This window comes from Dasypus novemcinctus, chromosome 15 (genome assembly GCF_030445035.2).
Source record: "Dasypus novemcinctus isolate mDasNov1 chromosome 15, mDasNov1.1.hap2, whole genome shotgun sequence".
NCBI classification, from domain to species: domain Eukaryota; kingdom Metazoa; phylum Chordata; class Mammalia; order Cingulata; family Dasypodidae; genus Dasypus; species Dasypus novemcinctus.
In genome coordinates, this window is record NC_080687.1 from 27,746,857 (window position 1) to 27,761,155 (window position 14,299).

The 14,299-nt window shown below is 37.8% G+C and overlaps 1 non-coding gene across 1 annotated transcript; it reads right to left on the reverse strand.

Moving 5' to 3' along the window:
• Nucleotides 1–11,728: 11,728 nt before the first annotated feature.
• On the reverse strand, nt 11,729–11,835 carry LOC111764119 (U6 spliceosomal RNA). The gene has a single exon (XR_002796802.1). It is a non-coding gene; the product is annotated as a U6 spliceosomal RNA (small nuclear RNA).
• Nucleotides 11,836–14,299: the final 2,464 nt, after the last annotated feature.

The following is a 14,299-nucleotide window of genomic DNA, read 5'->3' on the forward strand; positions in this document are numbered from 1 at the left end:
AACTATAGTTAATTTTTTCACTTTAAAAACAATTTATTGAAGTATATCATTCATACAGGAAATACATAAACAATAATTGTATAGTAAAAGATAACTTACAAAACAAACATGCAAACATACAGGATTCCCATATATCACCCCACCACAAACACCTTGCATTTTTGTGAAACATTTGTAAAAAATTATGAAAGATCATCATCAAAATATTACTGCCAATTATAGTCCTTACCTTACATATGGAGTGTTTTCCCCAACCCATTCTATTATTATTTTTTTGTTCACAAACCATATAATTTATCTAAAGCGTACAATCAGAGGCATTTGGTAAAATCAGAGTTGTGCATTCATCACTTAAATCAATATTAGAGGGAAGCAGACTTGGCCTAATGGATAGGGCATCCGCCTACCACATGGGAGGGCCACGGTTCAAACCCCGGGCCTCCTTGACCCCCATAGAGCTGGCCCATGCACAGTGCTGATGTGCGCAAGGAGTGCCATGCCACACAGGGGTGTCCCCTGTGTAGGAGAGCCCTATGCACAAGGAGTCCGCCCCATGGGGAGAGCAGCCCAGCACAAAAGAAAGTGCAGCCTGCCCAGGAATGGCACCGCAAACACAGAGAGCTGACGCAGCAAGATGACACAACAAAAAGAGACACAGATTACTGTGCTGCTGACAACAACAGAAGCGGACAAAGAAGAACATGCAGCAACTGGACACAGAGAAGAGACAACTGGGGCGGGGGGAAGGGGAGGGAAATAAATAAATACTAAATCTTAAATAAATAAATAAATAAATAAATAAATATTAGAGCATTTCCATTATTCCAAAAATAAATAAATAAGCTACTATCATACCCCTAAGTTAGCCCTACTAATTACAAATGATGTGCTTTTACCATTTCTATTCATTTATAAACAACTCATTTTTACCAATTCTTCACAGGTTAAACCTCAGCTTTTCATTCTCTAACCACATTCTATTCTCTGGTGATTTATAATCTAGCTATTAACTCCATGAGTTTCCTTGTTATATTTAGTTCATAACAGCAAAATCATAAAATATTTGTCCTTTTGTGCCTGGCTTGCTTCACTCAACATAATGTCCTCTGAGTACATTTATGTTTTCATAGGCTTCACAACATCCTTTCTTTCTACAGCTGAATAACATTCCAACATGCATATATATATAACAGATTGTTAATTCCTTCATCAGTTGATAGACACCTAGGTTGTTTCCATCTTTTGACAAATGTGAATAATGTCTCTATGAACATTGATGTACAGATGTCTGTTGGTGTCACTGCTCTCAGTTCTTCTGGGTATATACTTAGGGGTATTGCCAAGTAACATGGTAAATTTATATCTAACTTCCTTAGGAAACACCAGACAGACCTATCCTAAAGCATGAGCAACAAAACAAAAAAATAGATAAATGGGACCTTAAAATTAAACACTTTTGCACCTTCAAAGGACTTTGCCAACAGTGTGAGAAGACCACCAACTCAATGGGAAAAAATATTTGGAAATCATGTATCTGATAAGGGTTTAATACTCATGATATATAAAGAAATGTTACAATTCAACAATAAAAAGACAAATGACCTGATTAAAAAATAGATTAAAGATTTGAATAGACATTTGTCCAAAGAAGAAATACAAATGGCAAAAAAAAAAGGCATGAAAAAAATGTTCAACATCATTAGCAATTAGGGAAATGCAAATCAAAGCTACAATGACATATCATTTCATACCTATTATAACGGCCTCCACTAAAAAGACAGAGAACTACAAGTGTTGGAGAGGATGTGGAGAGAAAGGAACCCTTATTCACTCTTGGTAGGAATGTAGAATGGTACAGCCAGTGTGGAGGACAGTTTGGCAGTTCCTGAAGAAGTTGAATATAGATTTGCCATGTAACCCAACAATACCACTAATAGGTATATACTCAGAAGAACTGAGAGCAGTAACATGAACAGATATCTGCATACTGATCTTCATAATGGCGTTATTCACAATTGCCAAAAGATGGAAATAACCCAGGTGTCCATCAACTGATGAATGGATAAACAAACTATGGTATATATACATGATGGAATATGATACAGCTGTAAGAAGAAATAAAATTGTAAAGCACATATCAATATCAATGAACCTGGAGGACATTATGTTGAGTGAAGCAAGCCAGACACAAAAGGACAAATACTGTATAATTGTGCTATTATGAACTAAGTATATTGTATAATCTCAGGGAGTTAATTTGAATATGGGTCACCAGAGAATAGAATGAGGTTAGAAAATGGAAAGCTGAGGGTTAACTTGTATAGAATTGGTAAAAAGGATGTGTACTAATCTTTGGAAATGATTAGAAAGGGTGAAAGCACTAAAGAATGTTTGTAACTAGCAGTACTATTACATGGGTATGATAGCAGTTTAAAGGGAAAGTCTAAGGTCATGTATAGAAAGAAAGCTAAAAAATGTAACACAGAAATATATAGTATAGTAATACCACATGTGAAATATGAATATGGGTAAAATTGTGCATATAAGATCATTTTTCTTTGAAACTGAACTAATGTATGTTAATACAAGATGTTAATATCAGACAAAAAAATACATTAAGCTAAGTGAAAGAAACCAGACACAAAGTACTACATATTGTATGATTCCATTTATATAAAATGTAAATATAAAGCAATTTATAAAGATGAAATTAGATTAGTGGCAATGTAAGGCTCAGAAAGGATAGAGGATTGAGAGATGACTGCTAAGGGGTGTGGAGTTTTTCTTTTTGGAGTAATGAAATTGTTCTAAAATATTTTGTGGTGATGAATATACAACATTGTGATTATACTAAAAGCCATTGATTATACATGTTGGAGAGATTGTATGATCTGTGAATATATCTCAATAAAACTGCTATAAATTAAATAAATAAATGAACAAGAATAACCAGAAATAACATAAGGGAAGTATGGAGAGATCAAGTGGTGAAGGATTTTCTGTACATAGGGGAAGCATGTATGTACTGTACAAAGGGGAAGCAAGGAGAGATCAAGTGGCAAAGGATTTTCTAGTTTGTTTTTCGTTTGTCTGTTTATTATTACTTTGTTGAAATAATGAATATGCTTTAATAATGCTCGAAGTGATAAATGCACAGCTATGTGATTATACCAAATACCATTGAATGTACACTTTGGATGAATTGTGTGCTTTATTAATATGTATCAATAAAACTGGCTTGCTTTTTTAAAAATCAGTTGATCATGGAGGTGAGGGTCTATTTCTGAACTCTCAATTAAATTCCATTGGTCAAGGTGTTTATCTTTATGACAATACGTTACTATTTTGAGCACTGTATCTTTATAATATACCACAAGGTCAGGAAACGTGAGTCCTCTGATTTTGTTCTTTTTTTTTTTGGATGTTTTTGGCTATTCAGGACCCCTTTCCCTTCCAAATAAATTTGGTAATTGACTTTTCCATTTCTGTAAAGTAGGCTATTGGAATTTTGATTGGTATTGCATTGAATCTATAAATCAATATAGGTAGAGGGAAACAGACTTGGCCCAGTGGTTAGGGCATCTATCTACCACATGGGAGGTCCGCGGTTCAAATCCCGGGCCTCCTTGACCCTTGTGGAGCTGGCCCATGCACAGTGCTGATGTGCGCAAGGAGTGCTGTGCATGCAGGGATGTGCCCCGCATAGGGGAGCTCCATGCTCAAGGAGTGCGCCCCATAAGGAGAGCCACCCAGCGCGAAAGAAAGTGCAGCCGCCTAAGAATGGCGCCACCCACATGGAGAGCTGACACAAGATGACACAACAAAGAGAGACACAGATTCCCATGCCACTGACAACAACAGAAATGGACAAAAGAAGATGCAGCAAATAGATACAGAGAACAGACAACTGCGGTGGGGGAAAGGGGAGAGAAATAAATAAATAAATAAATCTTAAAAAAAATCAATATAGGTAGAATTTACATCTTCATGATGTTTAGTCTCTCATCCAAGAACACAAATGCTCTTTCATTTGTTTAGGTCTTCATTGATTTCTTTTAACAGTGTTTTGCACTTTTCTGAGTAAAGATCCTTTCCCTTCCTGGTTAAAATAATTCCCACATATTGGTGGGGTTTTTTGTTGCTATTGTAAATGGAATTTTTCTCTTGATTTTTTCCTCAGCTTGCTCATTACTAGTGTATAGAAACACTACTGATTTTTGCATGTTGATCTTGTATGCTGCTGCTTTGTTGAACTTATTTGCTCTAATAGCTTTGTTGTAGATATTTTCAGATTTTATAAATATAGGATGATGTCATCTACAAATAGTGAGAGCTTTACTTCTTTTCTAATTTGCATGCCTTTTATTTCTTTTTCTTGCCTAATTGCTCTAGCTACAACTTCTTTCACAATATTGAATAACAATGGTGACAGTGGGTATCCTAGTCTTATTCCTAATCTTAGAGGGAATGCTTTCAACCTCTCTCAGTTGAGTATGATGTTTGCTGTGGAATTTTTATATATGCTCTTTATTATGTCAAGGAACTTTCTTTCTATCCTTACCTTTTGAAATGTTTTTGTCAAGAAGGTTGCTGAATTTTATCAAATTCCTTTTCTGCATCAATAAAGATGACTATGTATTTTTTCCCTTCAATTTGTTAAGGTGGTGTATTACATTAATTGATTTTCTTATTTGTAATGATCCTTACATACCAGGAATAAAACCCACTTGGTTGTGGTATATAATTTTTAAAATGTGCTGTTGGATTTGATTTACAAGTCTTTTATTTTTGTACCTATTTTCATTAGAGATATTGGTTTTAAATTTTTTTTTTCTTATAGTATTTTTATCTAGCTTTGGTATTAGGTTGATGTGGGTTTCATAAAATGTGTTGAGTAATTTTCCATCTTTTTCAATTTTTTTGGAAGAGTTTAAGCAGGATTGATATTAATTCTTCTAGAAATAATTGGTAGAATTCACCTGTGAAGTCATTTCGTCCTGGGCTTTTTTTTGGGGGGAGATTTTTGATAACTGATTCAGTCTCTTTATTGTGTTTGGTTTGTTGAGTTCCTATATTTCTTGTAGAGTCAATGGACATTGTGCATTTTTCCATTTTGTCTAGGTTGCCTAATTTGTCATATAGTTTCTCATAATATCCTCTTATGAATCTTTTTATTTCTGTGGGATCAGTTATGATTCACCCCCCCATTCCTGATTTTATTTATTTGTATCTTGTCTCTTTTTTTCTTTATTAGTCTAGCTAAAGACTTGTTGATTTTTAAAAATTTCTCTCCCCTTCTCCCCCCTCCCCCATTGTCTGCTCTCTGTGTCCATTTGCTGCATGTTCTTCTGCGTCCATTTGTATTCTTGTCAGTGGTACCGGGAATCTGTGTCTCTTTTTGTTGTATCATCTTGCTGCATCAGCTCGCCATGTGTGTGGCCTCACTCCTGGGCAGGCTGCACTTTTTTTCATGCAGGATGGCTCTTCTTACAGGGTGCACTCCTTGCTAGTGGGCTTTCCCTATGTGGGGAACACCCCTGCGTGGCACGGCACTCCTTGCGCGCATCAGCACTGCACGTGGGCCAGCTTCACCACACGGGTCAGGAGGCCCTGGGTTAGAACCTTGGACCTCCCTTATGGTAGGCAGATGCTCTATCCATTGAGCCAAATCTGCTTCCCAAGGTTTGTTGATTTTATTCATCTTTTTAAAGAACCAACTTTTGGTTTTGTTGGATTTTCTCTCTTTTTGTTGTTGTTGTTCTCAATTTTATTTATTTCTGCTCTAATCTTTATTTCTTCTTTCCTTCTGTTTGCTTTGGGATTGGTTTGCTGTTCTTATTCTAATTCTCCAGGTGTTCGGGTGGTCCTTGATTCTTCTTCTTCTTCTTCTCCTTCTCCTTCTCCTTCTCCTTCTCCTTCTCCTTCTCCTTCTCCTTCTCCTTCTCCTTCTCCTTCTCCTTCTCCTTCTTCTTCTTCTTCTCCTTCTCCTTCTCCCCCTCCTCCTCCTCCTCCTTATTTTTTTTTTAAGAATTAAAAAAGGTTTTATTGTAAAAATATAAAAGCCAGAGACCACCAGCAAGAGAAGACCTGCAGTCTGATGATCTCTGATAAGAGGGATATACTATGTACTGGCATAGCCAAAGATATGTTGAAAAAGAAAAATGAAATGAGAGGATTCACATTACCTGCCTTTAAAATATACTACAAAGCTATAGTGGTCAAAACTTCATGGTATTGGCACAAGGATATACATATGACAAATGGAACCTAATTGAGAGTTCTGGTATAGATCCTTGCATATACAGTCAACTGATATTCACCAAGGCCACCAAGCCCATTCAACTTGGAAAGAATGGTCTCTTCAACAAATGGTGCTTAGAGAACTGGATATTCATATCTAAAAGTATGAGAAAGGAACATTATCTCATACCTTATACAAAAATTAACTCAAGATGTATCAAAGATCTAAATATAAGAGCCAAGGCAACAAAGATCTTGGAAGATAACATAGGGAAACATTTACAGGATCTTATATTATGAAATGGTTTCATGACCTTCACATCCAAAGCAGGAGCAACGAAAGAAAAAACATAAATAGAACCTCCTCAAAATTAAAAACTTTTGCACTTCAATGGTGTTTGTCAAGGAAGTGAAAAGGCAGCCTACTCAATGGGAGAAAATATTTGGTAACCATTTATCCAATAGGGGCCTAATGTCCAGCATATGTGAAGAAATTCTATAGCTTGAAAAGAAAAAGACAACACATTTTAAAAATGGGCAAGTGGGAAGTGGCTGTAGCTCAATTAGTTGGGCTCCTGTCTACCATATGGGAGGCCCTAGGTTCATGTCCCAGGGCCTCCTTGTGAAGGCAAGCTGGCCTACACCCATGGAGAACTGACGGCCCACCAGAGAGCTGGCACAACAAGATGATACAACAAAGGGAGACAAGCAGACACAGAAGAACGTGCAGCAAATGGAGACAGAGAGCAGACAGCAAACAAGCTGCAAAGGGGGGGGGGAATAAATTTAAAAATATATATATATAAATGGGCAAGTGATTGAATAGACACTTCTCCAATGTACTAAAATGCACATGAAAATATGCTTAACATCACTAGCTATTAGGGAAATGTAAATCAAAACTACAATGATATACCATCTTATACCCAATAGACTGGGGGCTATTTAAAAAAAAACAGAGCATTACAAACGTTGGAGAGGATGTGGAGGAATGGGAACACTTATCCCCTGCTGGTGGGAATGTAGAATGGTGCAGTCATTGTGGAGGACAGTTTGGCGGTTCCTCAGGAAGCTAACTGTACAACTGCCATATGATCTAGCTGGGCATATACCCAGAAGAATTAAAAGTAGGGACACGAACAGTTATATGCACACTGTCATTCACAGAGGCATTGTTCACTATTGCCAAAAGTTAGAATCAGCCTAAATGCCCATCAACAGATGAATGGATAAACAAATTATGGTATAAACACACAAAGGAATATTACTCAGCTCTAAAAAGGAATGCAGTGTTAACACACAGGATAATATGGATAAATCTTGAAGGCCTTATGTTGAGTGAAGCAAGCCAGGAACTAAAAAACAAATATTACATGACTTCACTGATATGAATTAAGCAAATTGAGCAGGCTCATAGAGCTAGAATCTGGAAGATAGGTTTACAGGAGACAGAAAGGGAGAAGAAGGTTGTGAGCCAATGCCCACGTGGGCAAAATCTATGATAATTTGGAAGGATGTAGTTGTGCAGTAGATGGGCATGACAGTGGTGCAGTGATGCTATTGGATTGGGTGGTGCTGGTTTGTGAGGGGGTTAGGGTGGGGAGGGTAGGTTGGGCTGTCCGTGGAACTGGGGGGAGGGTTGGGAGAGGGAACAGGTGAACTCTGGGGATTTACGGGTATGTGGTTGAAACTACCATGTTCAGAATGTTCTTTTGGCAAATATGGCAGTGGAGGATTACTGGTTTAGGGTGTCGGATGTGGAGCACACACAGGACAGGGTGCACCTGGGGCAGGTTTCTAGTAAGTGTGTCATAGTATGTTATATCAGTGGGTGGAGACCCACACAATGAACTGGAAAGTGTTGGACTCCCTCCTGGGGAGTTTTGTTATGTTCTCAAATAGATGGATGGGAGCTTCTTGAGAGCATAGGCAGTGCCTAATAGGGGAGGACAGGCCAGTATGTCTAGTCCTCAGTGCTGTTGCAAGAAACTATGAATCTTGTTCTTCAAGGAGTGAAGCTTGGTAGTTGCCATGGGTCCTGAGGTGAATGGGAGGGAGGAATAGAATATATGGAACATAGAGTATTTTAGAGGCAATGAAATTGTACTACATGATCTTGCAATGATAGGTACAGGCCATGTTAAACTTCATCAAAATTTATAAAAATGTATGGCCCAAAATGTAAACTATAATGTAAATCCTTGACCATAGTAAGTAACAATGTTTTGATATTTGTATATCAAATAGAACAAAAGTATCATCCACATGTAAAATGTTACTAATTGGGAAAAGGAGAAAAGGGAAAGGATGTTGGGTATATGGGAATTCCCTATATTCTGTATGTGACTTTTCTGTAAACTAAAACTTCTGTGAAGACAAAATGAAAAAAAAAAATAAGGCACTGGGGGGATAAATGTCACTGTACATACAAGGTAACAGATTTTACAGTGATGAAAGACATAATGTGAAAAAACGATTTTAGTATTTTTTCATTTTTTAAAACATTTTTAAATTTTTTGTATTTCTTATTTTTAAAACTCATTATCATTTCATCTCCTTATTAATTGTACTTGGTTATTTTGTTGGCTTCATTTTTAAAGAAGTTTTTGGATCACAGAAGGGTTACAACTATGACAGGGGAGGATCACTGGTGCAGGGTGTCAGTGATGGGGTATACATGGGAGGAGGTTCATCTTGGACATACCAATAAGGCATATGAAAGTGTTCAAGCATTCATGGGGCATTGTCACAGTGGGTGGAGATTCACACAATAACCAAAAGAATATCAAATTTCCACCCTATGCCACATTCTCTAATGGAATAGCAAGAATCACCCAAATACAGGGGCAGTGACTAATGAGGGATGGTTCATTGATGGGTCCTTGATATTGATGATTGCAGATATGAATATTTACTTTGGAAATTGAAACTTAGCCTAGTGTTATAGGGTGCCTAAGAATTACCTCCTGAGAGCCTCTTTGCTGCTCAACTGTGGCCTCTCTCTAAGTTGAACTCAGCATATAAATCCATTACCTTACCTCCACCATGGGACATGACTCTGGGGGATGAGCCTCCCTGGCACCAAGGGATTACTACCAAGCACCAACTAGCAATGCAATTGGAAAAAGACCTTGACCAAGCACGAACTAGCAATGCAACTGGAAAAAGATCTTGACAAGAAGGGGGGAATTGTAAAGATAAATTAGTTTATATGGCTAAGAGACTTCAAGGTGAGTTGGAAGGTCATTCCAGAGGTTATGCTTATACAATGTCTCAGCAGGATCTCATTGACTGCCTAAGTAAATACTAACCTCAAACAGCAGGGCTCTGGAGGGCTCTGGAGACATCCAGACACTGTAGGCAGGGCAGACAGCTCAGGAGTTTGGTGCCCTGCCAGTAGGCCATACTTTGGAATTTATGCTCCCCAGTGTGATAGAGTTGGACTTAGTTGTGGTTTCCCTATGCATGGCTTTTCTGTTCCTTCTATTTGTACCTATAGTTAGTACTAGAGTTGATAGTTGTTTGTCCAAGAGACTTAAACCTTTGGGTTATCCATGTACTAGCTGGGTCCTGAGTCTCAACAGAGTTGCAATACTTACTTTCTAGTTCACTGGACTAACCCAGGGCAACTAACAAGGAGATGATGATGGACAACACCTATCCCAGGAAACAGAGAGAGTCTGCAACTACAAACAAGATGGTCCCATACAGCTGCCCCATGGGATCTAAGCCCCCTTTTAATTAGAGGTGGAATGGACATCATTATCCCAGAATCCTCAGGACTGGGGAGTGAACAATGGACTAGAGTAGACTTATTGGTACTCTACTATAGACTTACCATGATTCTAGCAATGGAAAAACTTTTATCATTGGTGCGGAAGCAGTGGTCACAGGAGGTTCTAAGGGGAGAGAGAGGTAAAAACAGGTATAATGTGGGACATTTTCAGGATTTGGAAATTGTTCTGAGTGACGTTGCAATGACAGATACAAGCCATTATATATATCTTGCCATAACTTACAAAATTGTGGGGGAGGGGCAGGGAGAGAGTGTAAACTACAATGTAAACTATTAGCAGTGCTTAGCGGCGATACTCCAAAATGTGTTCATCAATTGTAAAAAATGTACCACACTAATGAAAGATGTGGGAAAATGTGGGAGGGTTGGGGAGTAGGGCATGTGGGAGTCCCTTATATTTTTTAAGTAACATTTGTGTAATCTAAGTATCTTATAACATATGTACATTTTTTTAAAAAAAGAAATAAGAAGCTTTTATTGTAAAAATATAAAAGCCAAAGAACACCAGCAAGAGAAGATCTTCAGTCTGATGGCCTCTGCTAAGAGTGCTGTACTAGATATGTCTGTGCTCTGGGGAATCCTGTCATCCTTCTTACAATACAAACATGAGAAATGTTTAAGGTCAAGGAATGCAAAATCGGTACTTAAGTGTCAAGTAATTATATATAAATGGAATATGTGTAGGAAGTTTTCTGATGACACCGGCTTGTAGCAGCACCAGGTTTTCTTCTGAGACACTGGAAGGAGAGAATGAGGGATGGAGAATGGTGGGCCTTGACCTGTGGAGTTTGAATACATGTGGTTAAGTTTAGCCTGCTGCCCATCAACCTGAACCTCCATGATCATTCATCAATCAAGTCTGCTTATCTTTTGGCATCTTGGTGCTCTGATAGTTTAAAAGAGGGTAATAGGGCTTGTGTATTCCTTATCAATTTATAATGATGAATACTCAATTAACCTTGAGTATCTTGGAACATGTGTCTTTAAGTTCTGAGAATGTTTTGGCATTATTTCTTCAATAACTGCTTCCCATCTGCTTTCTATGCTGTTTTGTTTTATTATTCCTTTTAATGGATGTTTACCTCTGGGATAGATCCATTGTATTTTATCTGTTTCCTCATATATACAATCTTTCTTTCTTTTACTGTTCAGAAGCATTCCTTAGTTTTATGTTACAACTTCTCTTAAAAATAAAAGTGAGGACACTCTTCTGTTTTCCTTAATTATTCATTCTGAAATATTTATACATTCATAGAAGTTGCAATGACAGTACAGAAAGATCTGGCATAACTTTCACCCTGGTTTCCCAATGGCTCAGTTTATTTGATTATAATACAATATTAAAACCAGACTCTAGGCATTGATACAATATGTGCATATGCTCTATATCACTTCAGCATTCGTGTAGATTCACATAAACCACTGTTGCAATAAGACACAGAATTTTTGTGTTACCACAAAAATCTCCCTAGTGCTACCCATTTATAGTCCATCTACCCCCACCACCTCTAACCCTTGGCAACCACTAATTTGTTTTGCAACTATGTAATTTTGTCATTTTGAGAATGTTATATAAGTGGAATCATATAGTATATGACCTTTGGTGTTTGGCCTTTTTTACTCAGTATGGCAACCATCCAATTTGATCCATACACCATTAGTTGGTTCCTTTTTTATTGATGAACAGTATTCAAAAATATGGAACACTTCATGAATTTGTATGTCATCCTTGTGCAGGGACCATGTTAATCTTCTCTGGATTGTTCCAACTTTAGTATATGTGCTACTGAAGCAAGCACTCTTCTTTTTAAATATAGACATTTAGGGTTATAAATTTCTCTCTCAACACGTATCACCATAGGTTTTGATAAGTCGTGTTCTCATTTTCATTCATCTCAAGATATCCAGTAATTTCTCTTGCAATTTTTTCTTTGCACCATTGATTGCTTAGGAGTGCATTGCTTAGCCTCCATATATTTGCAAATTCCCCCCTTCCCACTTATTATTGATTTCCAGCTACATTCCATTATGATCAGAGGAGGTATTTTGTGTAATTTCAGTTTTTTAAAATTTATTGAGAGCTGTTTTATGGCCCAACATGTGTTCTGTCCTGGAAAGAGATCCTTGAGCCCTTGAGAAGAATGTGTAACCTGTTGATTTGGGGTACAGTGTTCTGTATGTGTCTATCAGGTCCAGCTCATTTATTAATTGTTCAAGTTCTCTGTTTCCTTGTTCATCTTCTGTCTAGTTGTTATATCTATTGATTTGAGTGGTGTGTTGAAGTCCCCAACTATTATTATAGATCTCTTTCAGTTTTTCCAGTTTGCCTCGTGTATTTTGGGGAACCCTGGTTAGGTACATAGATATTTATATATGTTGCTTTTACCTGGTGGATTGTGCCTTTTATTAATATATAATGGCCTTCTGCATCTCTTACTAATTTTTTGCATTTAAGGTCTATTTTGTCTGACACTAGTATAGCTACCCCTACTCTCTTTTGGTTCCTATTTTTGTGAGATATCTTTTTCTAACCTTTCACTTTCAGCCTATTTGCATCCTTTGGTCTAAGGTGAATCTCTTGCAAAAAGCATATGGATGACTCATGTTTTCTTATCCATTCTATGTGCCTATATCTTTTGATTGAGGAGTTTAATCTACTAACATTCAATGTTATTACTGTAATGGCATTACTTACTTAAACTACTTTATCCTTTGGCTTTCATATGCCATATCTTATTTTTGTCCATCTTTTTACCCTTTTAGTTACCCTTTCTGATAATCTTCACTCTTTGCACTCTCCTTTAAGCCTCTCTCTCTTGAATTTTCTTTTCTACCTGCATAGGTTCCTTTAGTGTTTCCTGTAGAGCTGGATTCTTGTTTACAAACTCTCTTAGTTTCTGTCTACTTGTGAATATTTTAAACTCACCATCATATTTGAAGGATAATTTTGCTGGATAAAGATTTCTTGGCTGATGACTTTTCTCTTTAAGTATTTTGATTATACCATACTACTGCCTTTTTGCCTCCATGGTTTCTGAAGAGAATTCTGCACTAAGTCTTACTGGATGTCCCTTGTTAGTAATATTTTGCTTCTCCCTTGCTGCTTTCAGAATTTTCTCTTTATATTTAGCATTTGGAATTATGAATATTATGTGTTTTGGGATGGGTCCATTTGGATTTATTCTTACGGGAGTATGCTGTGCTTTCTGGACATGTATATTCTAATCTTTCATGAGTGTTGGGAAATTTTTGGTCATTATTTCCTCAAATATTCTTTCTGCTCCCTTTTCCTTCTCTTCTAGAACTCCCACAACACGAATGTTGGTGCACTTCAAGATATCATTCAACTCCCTAAGACCCTGCTTATTTTTCCCCATTGTTTTCTCTCTCCATTCTTCTCTCTTTTCAATTTCAGCAGTTCTGTCCTTCCTGCCATTGATTTTTTTCTTCCATGATTTCAAATCTGCTGTTGTGTGCTCTATTGTATTTTTATGATCACTTATTGTGTCTTTCATTCCCATAAACTTTATTAATTTTTCTATCCAAGGTTTCGAATATTTCTTTGTGCTCACCCAGTGTCTTCTTCATGTCTTTTATTTCTTTATTTTTTTAAATTTTTTTTTAAAGGCAGAGGTAGGGGATATGGGAGGGTAGGAGTGGGTAGCAATTTTTAATAGGGTGGACAGAGTAGGCTCATTGAGAAGGTGACTTTTTTTTTTAAGATTTATTTATTTGTTATTTCTCTCCCCCCGCCCCCGCACCCCGCTTGTCTGTTCTCTGTGTCTATCTGCTGCGTCATCTTCTTTGTCAGCTTCTGTTGTTGTCAGCGGCATGGGAATCTGTTTTTCTTTTTTGTTGTTATTGCATAATCTTGTGTCAGCTCTATGTGTGTGCGGCACCATTCCTAGGTAGGCTGCGCTTTCTTTCGTGCTGGGCGGCTCTCCTTACAGGTGTACTCCTTGCGCGTGGCGCTCCCCTACACGGGGGACACCCCTGCATGGCACGGCACTCCTTGGGCGCATCAACACTGCGCATGGGCCAGCTTCACACGGGTCAAGGAGGCCCGGGGTTTGAACCGCGGACTTCCCATGTGGTAGACGGACGCCGTAACTACTGGGCCAAGTCCGTTGCCTCTTTTATTTCTTTAACCATGCTGCCCTTCAACTCCATGATTTGGTTTAGGAGATTTGTGTGAACTTCATTGATTAGTTGTTTCAAGTCCTGTGTCTCGGGAAGTGGACTTGGCCCAGTAGTTACGGTGTC